The sequence below is a fragment of the Sycon ciliatum genome, chromosome 3 (assembly GCF_964019385.1).
Source record: "Sycon ciliatum chromosome 3, ocSycCili1.1, whole genome shotgun sequence".
NCBI classification, from domain to species: Eukaryota; Metazoa; Porifera; class Calcarea; order Leucosolenida; family Sycettidae; genus Sycon; species Sycon ciliatum.
This window is the reverse complement of record NC_088645.1, coordinates 17,324,180-17,341,026: the sequence shown is the minus strand read 5'-3', so window position 1 is coordinate 17,341,026 and position 16,847 is coordinate 17,324,180. Positions and strand designations below refer to the sequence as shown.

At 50.5% G+C, this 16,847-nt stretch overlaps 1 protein-coding gene across 2 annotated transcripts in view; it reads left to right on the top strand.

Moving 5' to 3' along the window:
* The window catches only part of LOC135811602 (probable serine/threonine-protein kinase DDB_G0284251), a 151,166-nt gene that overhangs the window by 103,073 nt on the left and 31,246 nt on the right, over positions 1 to 16,847 (top strand). The window lies entirely within an intron of this gene.

The window sequence follows — 16,847 nt, the reverse complement described above, 5'->3', positions numbered from 1 at the left end:
CGGCTGTAGCATCGCTTGATGAACCAGTGTTGGTGGCCACCGTGTATTTCCAGTAAAAGTCCCTGGCTTTGACCTTCATGTTGTCAATTTTGGTCACAAGAGGGTTCTGCTTCCTCTCCAAACAATTCTTTTAAATCAGTACTCGATTAAATTTTCAGTGAATTCTCCAAGTCTTGCTACTACACCTTCCTCTTCATCAGGTCCCAGGATTTCTCTGCATGTCCAGCCATGACTGTATCAATGTCGCCTCCGAGTGGTCGCTGAAACGGACGTGTGGCAACTCCAAAGCGAAAACAAGCGGCAGCTGGAAACAGCAAGAAAAAACTGCGATCCGCAAACTCCATCGACTTCCACACAACAAACACTGCGAAAACGGCACGTAGATGAGAAACGTGCTTTGTACAGTGGTCCGCAACTCACGTTCCGCGTGAATCCCACGTTCCCCGTTTTCGGCCATTTTTCGTCACTCACCTTGGCAACAAGCATGTTTACGGCGTGTCTACGTGGTTTTCTACCTTGTCTGGACAGGCCCTTACACACACACATCCACCTGCATGGATCATGGAATCAAGGGGAAAATGTGTGCCGGACGAAACTTGTGTGCCTGGCAAAAAAGGTGTATCTGACGAATTCGGAGCACGCCACGAATGAAGAGGCTTCCATTCGTGAAAACGAGCTATCCGCAGGGACTCTGACCAATCCTGGAACTCAGGTGGGGAATCAGCATTCGTTTCATATCTGTATGTGTGGTGCGAATGGTCTCTTATATCTTTTCTAAAACTCCTCTTTTGCCCAACGCAACACCAGCACAACACGACAACCTCTTTGTAACAGGTTTAATCAAACTTGAAAGTAAGAGGCCTGGTTGAGCATGCCTCGACCAGTTATATGCAAAATGTGATAGTATACATGTGGCAATGGCGCCAATGAAGGTGCTAATAGACAGGCGTAAGACGCATGAGGTGCGAGGGAGTGTAAAGTTATAGAGAACAGGGGAAAACTGTTACATCATCCCCCTCCTATGGAGAGGAAGGAGCTTATAACCCAAATGCTCAAGTGGAATAGAGTACAATAAGCGCAAACACGTGCGAGACGAAAAAAGGCTTAACACAATAAGACGACTGAAACTCCATGCAAATAAAGTGTAATAAGCTCAACAAATGTGTAAGGTGAAACTAGAGTTCAACTGCAAAACTCAGCGGGCAGAAGCCAAGGTTTTGTACTTCTGAAGTGGAACAATGTCATTACCAGATTCATCCAACAAATAATGTTCAGGCTCCCAAGTGGCATCAGAGTAGCCTTGCCACTTGACTAGGTACTGAAGCTGATTCTGCCGGCGGCGGTGACTGAGAATGTTCTCCACCACATAGCGGGCATGACCATCAAGGTCCGTGATAGGCGGAGGCGTAGGCTGTCTCCTATTAGGAATAGCGTTCTTCTCGTAGGCACGGAGTGCCGACACATTAAATACCGGGTGACAGCGGCTGGTATGAGGCAACTTGAGCTTGTAGGCATTCGGGCCGACCACATGGGTTATAGGAAAGGGGCCAAACCACTTGGGGCGTAATTTATGGGATGGTCGGTCCCGAGCTTCAGGAGTCAGGAGGAAATCCCGGTAGACCATTACCAAATCTCCCACCTTCAGCTTTCCCTCGACCCTTGTCCGATCTGCATAGAAGGCCTGACGGGCTTGAGCTGCCACTAGCGCATCTTGTGAGATCTTGACCGCGTCTTGTCTTGCTTGCAACCAATCAGCTGAATCTCTGCCTCCCTGAATAGGGTTGAGGAAGTCGGGTGGCGCTCTGGGATTTAGACCGTAATTTAAGAAGAACGGTGTGTTTCCTGTAGATGATTGAGTAGCGCTGTTGATAGAAAACTCACAGAGAGGTAGGAGCATATCCCAGTTATCTTGTTTATGATTTACAAAAGCCCTCAGCACATCCTCTACTATTCTGTTTACTCGTTCAGTTAGGCCATCTGTCTGAGGGTGATTGGCAGTACTAAATGCTAGTTTCGTTCCTAAGCGATCAAACAATTCCTGAAAAAATGCTGCCGTAAATCTTGGATCACGATCACATACAATACTAGAGCTCAAACCATGAAGTCGAAATACATGTTGAATATACAGATCAGCACTTCCTTTAGCGTCAATAGTAGAGGAAGTAGGTGCTAAATGTACACACTTTGTCAAGCGGTCTACAAATACATATATAGCATCATGACCTGTATCGGTCCTAGGCAAACCCATGATAAAATCCATCGAGATATCCGCCCACGGCTGACTGGGCACTGGTAAATTCTGCAAGAGACCAGTTTTTAGCTGGCCGCCTTTAACTCGTTGGCAGACGTCACATGACTTGACAAACGCCTTTACATCCAGTCCCATTCTGGGCCAATAGAAATATCTAGAGAGTCTGAAATAGGTGCGATCTCGACCGGGATGCCCCGCAGTCACACAGTCATGGTATTCTTGAAGCAGGGCGAGTCGGAGTTTGCTACTCTTTGGAATGCATAACCTGTTCTGTGGTGAAGATCTGAGATAAAGATAACCGGGTGTTTCATTTAGAAGGTAACGGTCGTGCAGATTGTCATGGCTTGAATTTTTCAGTCTCCTGATAATGGGAGCAAGATCCTTGTCGCACTTGTAACCGCTGACAATTAACTGCGCTAAGTCTGGATTAATCTCTAGGGTATGCTCTATGGCATTCAACTGAATGTTAGGAGGATAGGATGACCCGCCTATTTCAGAATCACTGAACAGATCTGGACGGCGTGAAAGCGGGTCGGCAATGTTTTTCTTTCCTGGTTTGTGAAAGACCGTAAAGTCATAGTCAGCTAAAAACTCTACCCATCTTGCCTCACGCTTGGTGAGAGTCGGTTTGGTTCGTAAATAGACAACACCCATATTATCAGTCATCAGGTCAAAGTGGCGGAATAGATAGATTCTCCAGCACTTTAATGCAAATACCACAGCCAACGTTTCCCTCTCGGCCGCAGTATAGTTGCGTTCTGCAGCTGACAGTTTCCGACTACAATAGGCTACGGGATGCAAATCCATATCTTCTCCCTGCTGCAGGAGCACACCCGCCACGGCAAAGTCACTTGCGTCAGTTTCTACCATGAAGCTTTTCTCAACATCGGCCAGTTGCAACACTGGCGCCTCGAGTAATGCTGATTTTAGAGACTCGAATGCCTTCTGTCTAGCAGCGCTCCATTCAAAGCGTGAATTTTTTCCGGTGATTTCTTCTAATGGACGAGAGATGGTCGAGTGTCGATCTATGAACCTTCGGAAATAGTTTGCAAAGCCAAGAAACTTCCTCACATCAGTTACTGACGACGGAGTTGGCCATGTTTCCACAGCACTTATCTTCTTGGGATCAGGGGAAATTGATGTGCCGTTGATTTTATGCCCCAAGAAGAGAACTTCTCTCACGCCGAATTCGCATTTAGACTGTTTGCAATACAGCTCACTATTTCTAAGTGTTTCTAGAACTGTTTGAAGATGATGCTGATGATCTTCCCAGGTCTTGCTGAAAACTAGAATGTCATCCAAGAATACTACAACGAATTTTCGGAGATGCGGTTGCAGAATAGAGTTCATGAGTGACTGAAAGGTGGCCGGGGCATTAGTCAGCCCGAATCCCATGACTCTAAATTGGAAGTGGCCGAACGGCGTATTAATGGCCGTCTTAGAAACATCCGAGTCTTGAATTCTGATTTGATTGTAGCCTGACCGCAAGTCCAACTTGGAGAAATATGCACTGCCCTGGATCGTGTCGAATAAGTCATCAATATTAGGAAGACAAGCTTTGTTTTTGATCGTAATTCTATTCAATTCTCGCCAATCGCACACCATTCTCAGAGTACCATCCGACTTTTTCACAAAAAACACAGGTGCACCGTATGGCGACTTACTTGGCTCAATGAATCCCTTCTCAAGTAATTCTGATAGCTGTGACTGGAGCTCGTCCATCTCTGGTTTCGGCAGGCGGTAGGCGGGTCGAGACGGTGGTCTGGCTCCATCTTCTATCTGGATTTCATGGTCGACTGGTCTCTTCGGTGGAAGCTCATTCGGCAGCTCGTCTGGAAATAAATCCTGGTACCTCTTGAGCAGGTTCTGGATGTCTTGTTGCTCTGATTCCTGGAGTTGTGGCCCGGAACGATTCTCCTCGTTTACAGCAGTGACCCATGCAAGAAACCCCTCGGCTCCACTCCTCAGGGCATGACGAGCTTGTCGGCCACTGATAAACATGCTTTCCACAGATGGCCGGTCGGCTGTCGGCGGGTTAGCTGAAGGCAATTTGGCAACAAAGGGCTCACCGTCCAACTGAACTTCGTTCGTACGGAAGTTGATGCTGGGGTTGTTCCTTGTAAGCCACGGCTTGCCAAGAATAGCGTCGTAGCGAGTCAGGGGATACACAGTAAAGTGCTGTTCCTCACTGAAGCCCCCGACTGTCACCCTTAGCGTGCGTGTGGAAATCTGCGGGACCTCGCTGGTCGAGCCGTCCGCCAATGTTACGCTCAGCACTGCTGAGCTTGCATCCGTGTCAAGATGATGCTTTCGAACAAAACTGTCTGCAATGAAGTCATGCGTCGAACCGGAATCTATCAGCATCACTGCACGGCGACCGCCGATCTTTCCCTGTATGCGCAGTAGGTCGTGTTCAGGTTCATTGCCGACGCTGACGTTGCTGACATGACACCTTTCTGCAACGGGACAATTTCCTACAGCTATGGGTGTCTCCGGCTCCGTAGGTTCCTGGAGAGCAACGTCTTCAACCTCCAGAGCTCCGAACCGGTTAGCGACTGGTACCGGCGTGGGCGCTTGGGTCGTCGCCAGTAAGCGCACCCCCTTTCTTACTGGCGACCAGCGTTTGGGTAGCGCTGTCCACCCTCAGTACAGTCTTTAGCGAGGTGGCCTGGCTTCCTGCAAGCAAAGCAGTGTCCCATTGCTCGCAGTTGGACACGCTCTTGGTCCGTCAGCTTGCGGAGGCCCTGACCACGGAAGCTGGGCACGGAACGCGACTCTCTACTGGCTGGTGGCCCCGACGCCGGTGGCCCTGACGACTGCTCCACGGTGTTTGCTGCCATGACAGCTTGCTCCAGGGTACGTGGATGCTCACGCATGACCTGTCGCTGGATGTGCGGCACTAGACCCCTGACGAACAGCAGCGCTCTGGTGTGGTGGTCGATTTCCGGCACTTGCAGGCTGAGGCGAGTGAAAGCAGCAATGTATGCGTCCAGCGACCCGCGCTGCGCTGCGGAAATTAGTCCCATACGCGATGTTTCCTCGTTGTGCCGTGGTCCGTACACATCGCCAAGTGCCGCTTTCAGAGCAGGCCAGTCGGAAAACACTTGGTTAGCTTCCAATGCCGCTATCAACCAAAGACGAGCGTTTCCAGTCAAAAATCCTGCCGCGTAGTCGACCCTCTGTGCCGCATTTGGGAGTGCCAACGACCGTAGGGCCATGTCCATTGCAAACGTCCATTCTTTGAATGTAGCGGAATCTCCTCCAAACACAGGCGGCTCTTTCGTAAGGCGGGGTGTTGGCTCCCACGGTTCCGAGTTCGGATGTATCGTTCGGTTTCCTTGGCTAACGCGCTGAGCGGTCTTGATATCGTTTATCAGCCGAACGACGAGTACGAGGAGCGTAAGCAGAGCGCCCAGAACACCTGCCAAAAGCAGAGTAGTAACCATCCTCTGCTACCAGTGTAACAGGTTTAATCAAACTTGAAAGTAAGAGGCCTGGTTGAGCATGCCTCGACCAGTTATATGCAAAATGTGATAGTATACATGTGGCAATGGCGCCAATGAAGGTGCTAATAGACAGGCGTAAGACGCATGAGGTGCGAGGGAGTGTAAAGTTATAGAGAACAGGGGAAAACTGTTACACTCTTGGTGAAAAATATGTAGTACAGATAAATTGAGATAATGCAAGTTGGCAGTGAAGAGAGAAAGAGACGAACAAGAGAAAGAACAAAATCACCAGCACTTTGTCCAGGAAACGACACGTAGAACAAGGCATATCAAATGGCGGCAGAACAGCCAGGAATATCTTGTCGTGGCTGAAGCAGCTAATACAGCGACAGCCACCACGAAGTACATGAAATAAATCTGAACATGAAGTGAAGAAAACAGCAACTCCAACAAAGAAACAAAACTAGATGATCAAAGTGACTAACCAGAGGGTAAACAGTATTCGGCCTTTCAAAGTGTCTGCATGGACATTCACCATCATCATTATGCTCTGTGGCCGATCACACACATCCACTCACTTGCCCAATACACGGCACAAGAGGTTCCTTCAAGCATTGAAGTTTTATTCCTTCTGGCAGGTGTTTTGGTCACTAAGACTTCATCAGAGAAGGTTGAGTTGTTGAATGACAGGAAAAGAAACAATCACCTAGTTTATACTGACTCTTCCATGACTGTATGTACGTGAGCTACACGAGACACACGCTCAAAGAACAAGCCGATGGTGCAGTGAGGACAAGGAGAGCATGGGGTTGATGCCATGTGAGCTACTTGCATGACTGCTGTGTCCCTGCTGCGCTGCAGTATCCGGCAGTAACTATCACCTCTTTGCAGAGGTTCTCATGATTTCAGAAACCGGTTTACATTTTAACACCTTGTATTCACACTTCGAGTATCAAGTGCACGCTCATCAGCGCACTATCTCGCATTTCAAGTGCCAATATAACATATTTTGCCGAGGGAAGGTTCGATGGACATCTCGTGTACTCTAGATGGCAGTTGTGAGTCAGGCAAGTGAGAATTCAAGTCAGCAGGAAAATCGCGAGCTCCGATGTAAGGAGCAACACACATTTCCCCAAGTATCGCTGAAGTTGCACCAACATCTTCTTCACAGTATAAAATAGGCGACTATTTCTTTTCCAGTCATTCAACAACTCAACCTTCTCTGATGAGGCGTTAGTGACTGAAATAATTGTCAGTAGGAATAAAACTTCACTGCTGGAAGGACCCTCCTGTTGCTGCTGTGTGCAAGTGAGTGGATGTATGTGGTCGTTCACAGAGTGTAATGATGGTGGTAAATGTCAACGCAGCTACGTGACTATCCACAACAAAGACATAAGCAACGACATCATCGGTCATCCTCGAACACAGCATGCAGCCTTGGTTAAATGGATAACGCAGAAAGCACGCGAATAAATGACACGACAAGCGATCGTTGCAGAGAAACAAAAACATTTCAAGTAAACTACTTCGAAGAATGATGAAAAGTGAAACGACCAGCACTAAAAAGAGAACAGAACTCAGAACACGAACAATGTAGGCCCAGTGGAAGCAGATAAGGATTGGTCCGGCTACGCCTAAAGTGATCGCGGGTCATAATTATAGGTAGTCAATTATACACCACTGGAACAACGGCCAACACCTGGCACTGTGTGTCTGTGAGGTTGTATCGAAACCACGGAGAAGAAAAACAACGGCTTTACAGTCGAAATTTGTATTGACAAAGTTATGTAAATGCCATTGAAGTCTGCAGAAGTCAGATCTTGAACAGTCAGACGAGCACGTATGCATGGCTGTTCAAGCGACGAGTTTGGTTTGACAGCCACGACAAGCAGGGACACTTTGACGGAACAAGCAAAAACAGTAACTTCCTGGGTATGACGGGCTTCTCGAGTGCTCCAGACGCATTCTTGAGTCAGTTAAGTGTCAGTTTAGTCGACATGTGAGCTCCGACGTTGGGAGAATGCAGTTTCTTCACAAAGGTACCGCTGACTCAGTGCCGTACCATCTTAGCACGACTTCCTACACACTCCTCAAAACATTTCTAACCACTCCACAATGGCTCAAAGACTTCCAAACACTGTCTGACTAATGCTTGCCACAGAGCCAGATGTCATCCAGAAGGTGCATGAGGTGGGGAACCTGGAACAATTCACAGCTTATCTGGCAAAGTGCGTCGGCAATGCAGTTGATAAACAAGGTTGGTGCAGACCTCAGCCCGAATGGCAGTACTTTGTCATAGTAGAATTGGTCTTGCCACAGAGCCAGATGTCATCCAGAAGGTGCAGGAGGTGGGGAACCTGGAACAATTCACAGCTTATCTGGCAAAGTGCGTCGGCAATGCAGTTAAACAAGGTTGATGCAGACCTCAGCCCGAATGGCAGTACTTTGTCATAGTAGAATTGGTCCTGCCACTGGAAACCCAACAAATGGTATTCAGTGGGTGCGGCAGGGACCAGTCGAAATTTATTGCATAATTATGTCGAGCTTCGCCATCAAGGCACCGGTGCCTTGACGTTGCAGAAGCTCAATGGCATTGTCCACTGTGACGTAATGTAGGGAGAACGAGTCCTTGTTTTCCCATCATTTTACAGACATACGATCAGGGTAAGACAGGTGCTGAATGAGGCGGAATTTCCCGTTGTTCTTGGGCACTACACTGAGCGGTGAGCATACAAATGGGTGGAAAGGCGGGACAGAGAAAGGACCGGCTGATTCGTCACGTCGGACCCGGTCGACAATCTGTTGCTGTACAGACGGAGCATGTTCAAAGGCAGTTGGGAGGTTGCCAGAGATTATAGATACAGAAGCACCAGAATGGCCAATGGGAACAGAGAAAGCGATTAGAAGTTCGAGGCAAAAGATTCATTAGGCGGGTCTTGTACATATGGTGCATTTCTAAGTGCAGTCGATTTCCAATCGAGAGGTGGCTGGTTCGATTCACAAAGTCTGTTGAAAAAAATTGACTGATAAATCTATTATTGCCCTCATAATTGGTCAAAATATGAAATATATAGACTCTTTAATCGTGCAATAATATAGTTATGTGTGTGTGTGTGTGTGTGTGCGTGCGTGCGTGCGTGCGTGTATGTGTATTTGAGTTGAGTCTCTTGAGGTCAGTTTGATCTTTATGTGTGTATTTGAGTTGAGTCTCTTGAGGTCAGTTTGATCTTTTGAGACTCTGTCTAGTTCCCGTCTTCTACTTACTTGGAGCTCTCCCTAAGTTATTTCTCGCCCCCCCCCCCCCCCCCCCAGGGCTCTCCTAGCCTTGCTAGGAGAGCCCCTGGCGTCCAGATAGAAATACAGGTCGGAGAGGCTCACGGCGCGTCTTCCAGGACAATTTAAATTTTGATATTGTCACTGGCGCGCCGCTCTCCGTCCTCCATCCGCAGTGGGCTAGCTACCCCTCGGATGTCGCCTCTACCATCCTCAGCTTTTCAGCAACCAGAAAACGGGCGACGTCGTCGCAGGCAGGATCCCCCCAGCAGAAGCGATTCTCTACTAAAATTCGCTTCGTGGAATGTCAGAACTCTCGTGAATGCTGACGGCCCAATCGAAACTGCTGCGTCTGGACATAGAGTAGTCGAGGACAGGAAGATCAATACTGTCATAAATGAGCTGAAGAGACTCGACATCGAAGTGGCTGGACTTCAGGAATCGAAGTGGTTTGGAGCTGAGATCTACAATGTCGCGGATTCGATCGTGTTGTCGTCTGGACGTCCCGTACCATCTGAAAATTTCAAATGCGGAGAAGGAGTCTGCATCGTCCTGAGAGGCCGTGCACGGAACGCTTTCTCGGCAGGAGGAAACCAATGGACGGCGGTATCGTCGAGAATTGCACAATGCAAGTTGAAGTTCGTCCACCACGGAAACAAAAACACCTGGATCAATGTGATTGCATGCTACGCTCCAACTTTCAGATCAAGAAGGGAGTCCAAAAATGAATTTTTTGCATCCCTGCAAGCAAGCATAAACTCAGTGCCACCAAGTCAACAATTGATTATCCTTGGCGACTTCAATGCACGGGTTGGTCTCATCCAGAGTGCTGATCCATGGTATGGGACTTGTGGAGATAATGGGATAGGGGAAACGAACGACGCTGGACTGGAACTGCTCCAGTTCTTGACACGCAACAGCCTCACTGTGTGCAACACCTGGTTTGCCAAGAAGCGTATCCACAAGTATACATGGCAGCACCCACGGTCGAAGAAGTGGCACTGTATCGATTATGCCATTGTCAGGCGGCAAGATCTGCTAGCCTGCACAGACTGCCGCGTTATCCGTAGTGCGGAGTGTAGTACCGACCACAATCTTGTATGCTTATCGTTCTGTCTGTCGTACACCGTCAACTTTTGCACCGGAGTAGCACGGCGTTCACGCTTTAATATCCAAGCTTTCATGACCCGCCCTGGTATGACCGACGAACAATCTAATGCCGTGCAGGCTACTCGGCTCCAATTTGCCACCGGTGTGCAACACCATCTGCAATCGTCTGGGCCAGCTGATACCGTTGATGCCAAGTGGTCGGCATACAAATCTGCCTTGACCTCCAGCGCTGAGGCACACCTGGGCAAATCCGTTCGACAACAACCTGACTGGTTCCTAGCAGCAGCAGACATCCTCCAACCTCTTTTTGCTGAGCGCACACGCCTCCATCAACAGTGGCGTCAATCACAGCTGCCAGCGGACCACCGCCGCTTCCTCGATGTCCGAGGTAGATGTCGTACCGCAGTTGGTGCAGCGAAGAGTGCATGGTTGGAGCAGAGAGCTAGCACTGTGGAGCGTGGCAAATTTAGCGGTAAGCACGTTTGGTCCGCCATCCGAGACATTCAACGGTGCTACTCAGGACTCCGATCCGTCACCATCCACCCGGTCCGTAATGCTGAGGGCATAGTTTGCACGTCTTTGGAGGAGCAGGAAGACTCCTGGTCCACTCACTTCTCGAACTTGCTCAATGTCCCCAGTACCTTCAATGCCTCCACCGTTGCTAACATCCCCCAACGTGAGCCTGACGAGTCTCTGGCAGTCACACCAACAATGGAAGACCTTGTCGTCGCCATTAGACACCTTGCAAATGGCAAAGCTGGAGGTTCCTCACGTATAGTCCCCGAGCTTGTGAAAGCAGGTGGCCATGATTCCCTGGACGCATTGCTGGATCTCGTCCAACTTGCTTGGACGACGGCCACTGTTCCGCAGGAATGGCGCAATGCCGAGTTGGTTCCTGTTCCCAAGAAGGGCGACCTGTCCAAATGTGATAATTGGCGGGGTATTGCCCTTCTTGATGTGGGCAAGGTGTGTGGCCGCATGATTCAAGATCGCCTGCAGTTGTTGGCTGAGTCGGAACTCCCAGAGTCCCAGAGCGGCTTTCGGCCAGGCAGGGGCTGTGTTGATGCCATCTTCTCGCTCCGCCAGCTAATCGAGAAAGCATACGAACATCGTCAGCAGCTCTTCTGTGTGTTTGTGGATTTGAAAAAGGCGTACGATTCTGTACCACACGCTGCTCTCTGGGTGGCCTTGGGCCGACTTGGGGTTCCGCAACAGCTAGTGGCCCTGATTAAGGCTTTCCACACCTCTACCTCTGCCTCGGTCCGAGTTGGCAACTCCACCTCTGATGAGTTCCCTGTGGTTAATGGTCTCCGACAAGGATGTGTCATGGCACCCGTTCTCTTTAACCTGTACTTCGGGGCGGTTGTTGAGACATGGCGTGCCCGGCTAAAGGATGCAGGTCGTAGTCACTCTGTCAGCATCCAGTTTTCCATCGATGGCCAACTCTACCCCCGCTCATCATCGCGCAGGGCTGGCGAGTCACTGTCTGTTAGTGACCTGGAGTATGCTGATGATGCCGTTCTCGTGTCTGAATGCCGTAGTGATGCTGAGTTTGGTGTGGAGCTCTTCTGTAGTGTTGCCCGAAAATTTGGACTAACTGTGAGCATCGCCAAGACAAAGATCATGACGGCGGGCCATGGGGTCTCTGCTGAAGACTCGGCTGACATCATTCTCCCCCTTGGCACTATCGAAGCCGTGCCGAAGTTCACCTACCTAGGATCCATAGTGACCCCTGACAGTCGTTCTTCATCCGACATCAAGCGCCGTATTGCCGAAGCCTCAAAGGCCTTCGGAGCCCTCCAGAAGGTATTCACTGACAGATCTCTGTCCCTCTCTAGTAAACGCCAACTGTACATGGCCTGCGTTTCCTCAATATTACTGTATGGCGGAAAGTGTTGGACCCCACTCCAACGGGATATCAGAAGTTTGGATAAATTCCACCATCAATGCATCCGGACTGTCCTCAGCATCACCAAGCCTCGTCAGTGGTCCGAGCGGCTGTAATCCACAGACCTGCGGAACCGTTGGGGAGACCCAGTACTGATGTCTACACGCCTCCGCAATCGGCGTCTGGAATGGACTGGGCACGTTGCGCGTATGGATGAGGATCGCACCCCCCCCCCCCCTCCAACTCCTCTTTGGGTGGCTACCTGTGCCTCGGCCGTTTTGTGGTCCCCGGCGACGGTGGAAAGACACGGTGATGACCGACCTCAAGTTTGCACTGCAACAGCCATCTCAGTGGTTCATCCTTGCTCAGGACCACCAACAGTGGAGGGAAGTACGGGTTGCCCCTCAGTCGAGCTCCACCATGCCCAAGTCTGTGCATTGAGCAGTGTGTGACCGGAACTTCTCACGGGTCTCCGATAGAACGCGGCACAAGTGCACCACTCACAGACGGCTTCCCATCCAGCTCCAGCGTGGATCAGTGCAATGCCAGAACTGCCAGAGGTGGTTCCTCAGCAAGGGTGGCTACTCTGTTCATTGATGCCAGCCTGTCACGAGTTCTCCTACACCAACAGTCAGTCTGTCTGTGCCACTTTCAGCCTGTTGCCAGCAGCACTGCCCAACATGTCAGCGATGCTTCCGTTCTGCGGCCGGGTTCAAGCGTCACAACTGCAATCGTGGTGCGACACCATCTGCTGCTGAGAGAGCAGCTCTGCCCCTCAGCTGCCCACATTGTAAACGAAATTTCCGCCGGCAGCAGGACCTAGCCAGACATTCGCGGTCCTGCTTGTGATCCGTGCCCCGTTTTCTGGTCCCCTTTCCATAGGGGTGACACTTGCCCCTCTGGGCAGTCATGCTACTAGTAGTAGTAGTAGTAGTAGTAGTAGTAGTAGTAGTAGTAGTAGTAGTAGTAGTAGTAGTAGTAGTAGTAGTAGTAGTAGTAGTAGTAGTAGTAGTAGTAGTAGTAGTAGTAGTAGTAGTAGTAGTAGTAGTGTGTGTGTGTGTGTGTGTGTGTGTGTGTGTGTGTGTGTGTGTGTGTGTGTGTGTGTGTGGGTGTGTGGGTGTGTGGGTGTGTGGGTGTGTGGGTGTGTGGGTGGTGTGTGGGTGTGTGGGTGGGTGGGTGGGTGTGTGGGCGCGCGCGCGCGCGTGCGTGTGTGTAGCATTATAGTAATAATGCAGATTAATGGGTGCACGCGGCTGCTTCGTGCTACCACTCAAACTATGCTGCTATGAACGTGCGCTGTACGTGCTCACATGGTACTCTATGCATCGTGGCATTCTATGTGTCATACAACGTGACACTCAACGCGACATTCATTCATGCGCGACGCTCAACGTAGGCGGCACGCGTCGTGGGCACTCAACGTGTCATACTAAAGTTTGGCGTTCATGCGTGTCGCTCGCCTCCGATGTGGAAGGCGTGTGGCGGCGTTATGATGACGCTTGCAGGGCTGCCACTTGCTCCGATTTTTCGGAAATCGTCCGACTTTTGATCGCCTGTCGGACAAACCGATCGATTTTGTTCACAAAGAGGGACAACCGATTATTCATTCTTCCTTGCTCGTAGTGTTTTAAGTTAGGGTGGGTGGGTGGGTGGGTGGGTGGTTGTGTGTGTGTGTGTGTGTGTGTGTGTGTGTGGGCGCGCGCGCGCGCGTGCGTGTGTGTAGCATTATAGTAATAATGCAGATTAATGGGTGCACACGGCTGCTTCGTGCTACCACTCAAACTATGCTGCTATGAACGTGCGCTGTACGTGCTCACATGGTACTCTATGCATCGTGGCATTCTTTGTGTCATACAACGTGACACTCAACGCGACATTCATTCATGCGCGACGCTCAACGTAGGCGGCATGCGTCGTGGGCACTCAACGTGTCATACTAAAGTTTGGCGTTCATGCGTGTCGCTCACCTCCGATGTGGAAGGCGTGTGGCGGCGTTATGATGACGCTTGCAGGGCTGCCACTTGCTCCGATTTTTCGGAAATCGTCCGACTTTTGATCGCCTGTCGGACAAACCGATCGATTTTGTTCCCAAAGAGGGACAACCGATTATTCATTCTTCCTTGCTCGTAGTGTTTTAAGTTATATATTTCGATTCGTTCTGTGTGCGGATCACTCTTGTCAGATCATTGTGTTTGACTCGTTTGTGAGCTTTGACTCGTTTGTGAGTTTGTGAGCTTTGACTCGTTTGTGAGCTTTGACTCGTTTGTGAGTTTCTTGCTTGCTCGTAGTGCTTCAGAGTTTGTGAGTTTCTTGCTTGCTCGTACTGTTTCACAGTTTGTGAGTTTATTCGCTCCTCGCCGCCGTTGTGCTTTGACTCGTTCTTATCCTTGTCTTCGCGACGCCATGGCTGCCTATACTGACGATGAAATCCGCGCCATGACGGTTCCGCGTCTCCGCAGCAAACTCTCGCTGTTGGATTTGGATACTTCGGGCCGGAAGGCTGCCCTCGTTGATCGCCTGATTCAGGCCCAAGTTCATCACGCTGATCCCTGCGAGTCTGCAGCGAGCACGGCGAGCGGAGCAGGCAACAGAGAACGCGAGCCGTTGGCGCCGTCTGTGCCTCCGACGTCGGCGATAACTCCCGACACAATCCGCTCCACCATAGTATCGGTGGTGTCGGAGACTTTGCCAATACTTCTGGCGGCCATGGTTCCCGATTCTCTGCCTCATAGTCATACGAACTCGACTCCTCTCCCAGCCAGCTCAGGTAGCAGCAAGTCGTTCGCCGCCCACCTGGGAGCTAAACATCGCGAGCGGATTTTGATGGGTGAGTTCGTGGAATTGAGTGAGCTCTTGCCCTCTGTGTCTTGCTCTGTGCCGCACGCCTGCACACAGAACGTGCTCCGTTTTGAGTCGTCGGATGGGGGCCCGTTGCGGGTGGTCGAGGACGGCGCTGCCCGCGGCAAGAGCAGGCACGTTCACGACCTTGCGACGTGGGTGGAAGCCTACACGATCATGAGCCAGGTTACCTGTTTCAGTGTTTTCACAGTTTGTATTTTGCTCGTTCTCATCCTTGTGCTTTGCCTCGTTCCCATCCTTGTCGCGAGCCATGGCTGCCTTCACTGTCAGTGAAATTCGCGCCATGACGGTTCTGCATCTCCGCAGCGAACTCTCGCTCTTCGGTTTGAATAATTCCTCGCCGATCGCCTGTTCCAGTGTACTTCACCACGCTGAATCCTGCCATTCTACCCCGAGGGGGGCGAGCGAAGCAGGCAGCAGAGAACGCGAGTCAGCGTTACTCGCAGCAAGAGTAGGCATGTTCATGATCTTGCGACATGGGTTGAGGCCTTCACCGTCTTGGTCCAGATCATGGTCGACATTGCTTCGCACAGGACAGTGGAGTTGCTGTCCTGTCAAATCCGCATCAAGGCTGCTGCCGACCCATCACTGAAGTGGGACATCATTGAGCCCAGTCTGTGGCAGCTGATATATTTCAGACTGTCTCCAACGCTGCTGCGAGGACGGTATGACAGCTGGTCCATTTAACACACAACCGTTTAGCCCCATGCAGTCGTTTGGGCTAGGCATTGTGCTGGCCGAGAGTTTACAACGCCCTGGCCCTAGCATTGCCAGGAGGGAACTGTTTGCCAGCGACTGGCCCTAGCATTGCCAGAAGGGAACTGTTTGCCAGCGATAATCTATCTTTCTTCTTCAAAGTAAGTTCTGCAACCCCAGGCTATGCAACTCCACACCAAGTTACTAGTACTGGGTACATACTTGTAGCATGCTTTGACCAGCAGCAGCATCCAGTTCTTCGTCTGCACCCAGGCACAGCCCTGTCATCAATCCATCAAGTACTACTATTACTTGGTCTACTTGTCATTGGTGGGGTAAGGAACTCCCACACACACACACACACATCCATAGTGCATCAATCAATCCGGTGCTAGTGCCTGTCACTTTCGAGGTGCACCACCCACGTACTCACAGGCTGGCCTATGCCCATGCTGTTGCAGTCTCCTCCAGTTAGTATGGGGGTTAGCACTGTTGCAGTTCACACTGCCATCCCAACCAGTGTGTATAACCAGCAATTGACGTGTTGCAAGTATTCAAGTGTTCAGTCCAACAGCAGATTTGCTTGGGCCACTCTTGTCCAACCATTTATGTAGTTTTCCAGTATAACCTCAACCTCTTTGGCCCGACGTCATTTAGTCTCTGCCACACTGACAGGCGTTGCGTCCTCAAGCACGAACTCGCCTGCCTTCTAGGCCAACTCACATTCGCTACCCACCCGTACGTTATTATGCTCTGCCTGTCTGACCTTGTCAAGGCCACATCTGAGTTCATCTCACAGAATGCTGCACCTCTCAACCTCAGTCAAGGACGACCCTGAGCTGGTGGCACCAGACTCTGTCAACGTATTGAAGGTTGGCACAAGCCGTTCAGTTCTTCTGTGGTCATGGCACTCATCTGCACCCTCTACTTGTGTCCAGTACTACTTACTGTTTTGAGCATCACACCTGCCAGTCACCTCCAATACCATCGATGATCTGCCCGGACCAAGTTGGATGACTCCAAAACCTTTGCTTCCACAGCTGCGGAGCGACCTGACACCATGGTCTAGCCAATCACCGCAGCAAAGTTCGTCCTTCTATTTGGGCAAGCTCCCTTTGCTGCACGAGCATTTATCCGGCGTGGAATGAGGGACATCGCCAAGGAGATCATCAAGGTAACTGTCTTACTGGTTCTCATCCGTGTTGCTTGAACTCTTGTCAGTATCCTCTTTACCACATGCTGTCTCAATGTACAAACATTTAGTGCCTAGCTACCCAGGGGGCTTTTTGTCCTCGTCCCTCTCTTGGCTCCGCCAAGAGAGGGG